This window comes from Crocuta crocuta, unplaced genomic scaffold (assembly GCF_008692635.1).
Source record: "Crocuta crocuta isolate KB4526 unplaced genomic scaffold, BGI_CrCroc_1.0 scaffold35, whole genome shotgun sequence".
Taxonomy (NCBI): domain Eukaryota; kingdom Metazoa; phylum Chordata; class Mammalia; order Carnivora; family Hyaenidae; genus Crocuta; species Crocuta crocuta.
Window position 1 is genome coordinate 8367892 of NW_027530625.1, and position 3621 is coordinate 8371512.

The window sequence follows — 3621 nt, forward strand, 5'->3', positions numbered from 1 at the left end:
CTTTTCAGTTTTGATAGTGTTTACTGCTATATCCTCAAGCTCAGATTCATTTCTCAGCCGTGTCCAGCCTACAACTAAGCCCATCAAAGGCATTCTTCATTTCTGGTACAGCGTTTTTAAATTTCTAGGCCTTTTTAGTTCTTTTGTAGAATTTCCATCTCTGTACTTACACTGCCCATCTGCTCTTGCACGCTATCTACTTTATCCTTTAGAGCCCTTAGCACTTCAATCATAGTGGTTCTAAATTCTCAGTCTGTTAAGTCCAAAATCCTGGCCATGTCTAGGGCTGATGCCTGGTCTGTCTCTTCAAATTGTGTTTTTACCTTCTGGTATGCCTTGATTTTTTTCATGACAGTGAGAAATGATGTACCGTGTAAAAGCAAGGGTTGTACGTGGGATTTTATTGAGTATGTCATGGCGAGGTGTGGGGGGGTCAGGGGAAGTGTTTTATGGTCGTATGGTTAGATCTCAGTCAACATGATAGTCCTTTTACCACAGGACTGTTAACTCTAAAAGTGTTTTTTTGTTTTTTTTTTTCCCTTTAGAAGAGGATGGCCAGAAATGGCTGGTATCGGGCATTTCCCTTCCCCCAGGTAACTGGAGCTCACTGGATTTGGGTATTCTCCTGCCCCCAGGTCATTCAGGTTCTGGTAATACCCGGGAAGATTAGGCTCCGGTTAGCCAGTTTCTCCTGAGGGCAGGTCTAACTGTTGTGTGATCAGAATGTTCTAGGGTATTTCAAAATGGCTCCCTTTCCCTTCTCCCCGCTGGAGGAGCAAGGTTTTTTTCCCCCCCTCTGATATTTCCTGTGGAAACCTGGTCAAGCTCCTGGAGGTAAATCTCATGAAACTGTGGGCCCTCCCCTAAGAATCAATGGCCCCAGAGTTTTTAACTCTCAGAGATGTCCACGCTAAGGCTCCAGCAATTACTCAGTTACAGTGTGGGTTTTCTTACTCAGCACTGGGTCCTGTGGCTGTTTCCATTTGTGGTCTCTGCTCATGTAAACTGTTACTCCCTTTGCCGGGCTCTCTTTTAATCTTTGAGGCAATGTGTTGCTTACGTCCTCTTCTCCTTCACAGATTCCAGAAGAGTTGTTGATTTTTCAGCCAGTTCCGCTTCTTACTTGTTAGGATGGAGGGGTGGCTTCTAAGCTCCTTAAATGTGGAACTGGAAACCAGTAGTCCCCTAGGCCATTTTTAATTGGATTATTTGTCTTTAGTAAGTTGTAAGACTTCTTTACATACTCTGGCTGCCAGGACTTTGTTATATTTATTTGCTGCAATAATTTTCTTACAACTTATGGCTTTGTTATTTTCAAAAGTATCCTCAGAAGAGCCTAAGTTTTAGATTTTGATGAAGTCCAATTTACCAGTGGCTTCTTTACTGGTTAGTGCTTTTTGCGTCCTAAGGACTTATAAAGATTTTGTTGTACATTTCCTTCTAGAAGTCTTAAAATGTTAACTGACTTTTGTTGTAAATGTATGCGACAAAGGTCTAGATTCCATCATTCCAGGTTTCCCAGCACCCTATTTGGAAAAGACCGTCATCTTTGGTACCAGTTATTGATTTATTGGCTTTCAGTGCTCAGAGGGAAGATTATAGCCGTAGACACCATCGTTTAAAAAAAAACTCAAATCACTCTACACTTTGAAAATCCAGAAAAAGAATAGCAAAGAGAACCCAAGGTTATCAAAGGAAGGAAATAATAAAGATAAGACTGGGGGGGAATGAAAAACAAGAGACAATTAACAAGGCAAAATTTAGTTCTTTGAAAAGGTTAACTAAATTGGCAAACATTTAGCTAGACTGACAAAAAAGGGGGTAAGACCCAAATCGCTAAAATCAGAAATGAAAGTGTGGACATTAATTAGAGAAATCAGAAAGGTTTAGGAGAATACTAATAAAACTGTAAGGCCAGCATGTTAGATAACCCAGATGCAGTGAACAAATTCCTAAAACCCCACAAACTATTGAAATTGACTCAAGAAGAAACAGAAAGTCTGAAAGACCTATTGAGTCGGGAAAGGGTTAACGGAAGGCAGGGACAGATGAGGGACCTTAGGGAGGCTGAATGCAGACTCAGGTGGGAAGGTTTTTTGGGGGGTGGGGGAGGATAAATGCATTCCATCCCTGCCTGTGTTAGGTACCATGGATGGAATCTCACAAACTATCCAGTTCCTGATAAGGTCCCAATATAAAGTCAGAGACAAAAATCTTTGGCACAACCCAGTCGGGACGCCTCTTACCCTGAGAGCTTTTTGTACTTTTGCTCAATACACTCTCTCACCTTGCTCACTCTCTACCATCTGTGAGATTCATCCCTCAACTCAGTGAGACAGGGGCCAGCGTCTCTCCCACCCACCTGTAACATTTTGGTGCTAAACCCAAGATTGGCTCTTTGGAGGGTAAACAGCGGAGTCTTTCCTTTCCTTTTCTGAATGGAGGATCGCCTTACCAAGACTCTCAAAACCCAGCACGTGTCGGCCAGTTAAAAGCGAAGAGTATGGCCACAGGTCTTAAGTCTCAGGTGACAGGCTTCTGGGTAGAGGTTTGGTCAGTCCCCCTTGGAACGTTGACCGAAGCCTGACCAAGTCCACTTTCTCCTCTTCCCTTACTCTTCCTTTGCCTGTCCTTCTTAAATGGCTTTTGAAACACTTCCAGGGGCACCTGGGGGGCTCAGTCGGTTGAGTGTCCGACTTCAGCTCAGGTCATGGTCTTGCAGTTCGTGAGCTCAAGCCCCGCGTCGGGCTCTGTGCCGACAAGTAGCTCAGAGCCTGGAGGCTGCTTCGGATTCTGTGTCTCCCTCTCTCTCTCCCCCTCCGCTGCTCCAGTTCTGCCTCTCAAAAAATAAATGTTAAAAAATTAAAAAAAAAAAAAAAAAAATGCTTTTCCATCCCCTGATGATCAGTATGCTCCAGCAATTAGAACTCATTTCAGGATCTGGAATCCCTCTTCCTTCCCTGTAACTTTCTCCAAATACCTGGGGATCTCAGGGGCGCAGCAGTTTCGGAGGCGGTCCTGCTGATAGTCACTTAGGGAGGGAATGCTGTCTGGGTAGCTACCAGGACCTTCCCTTTAAGACTGTCTGTCATAATAGTCTAGATCAGAGAGAGAGAGATCTTTCATGCTTTTCTGTTGTTTGGTGAGATCTATATTTTGTTGTCAGATACAACTCAGGCTGAACTGTGGCCAGGACTCTAGGCTTCAAATATCAGCAGACAATACTGGTAGAGTCACCCCTTTCTATCCCCAGGGTTGGAACATGAAGGATGGGAACACAGATCTACCATCAGTGGCTTCTTTGGGCAACAGGGCAGCAGGAACCTTAACAGGATGCATTCTTGAAGCTTTTTGTTTCAACAACAAAAGGTCAGGAGCTGTAGTGCTGCCAGATCTCAAGGATTACAGCCTTCGGTCGGGCCCCATCTGCTGATAGGACATCAGGCATACAGGAAGAAAGGATGCTTGGGGGTGAGGTGAGGAAATAATTAACCTTATGGACTAGATTCCATGGGTTGGGGGTGCAAGAAAATTAGTACGACCCAGTCATGAGGGCCCAACCAAGGCGGCTCCAAAGAATGGGGTTGTGAGGGACTTTCTCGGCTACATGAAAAGTTCATC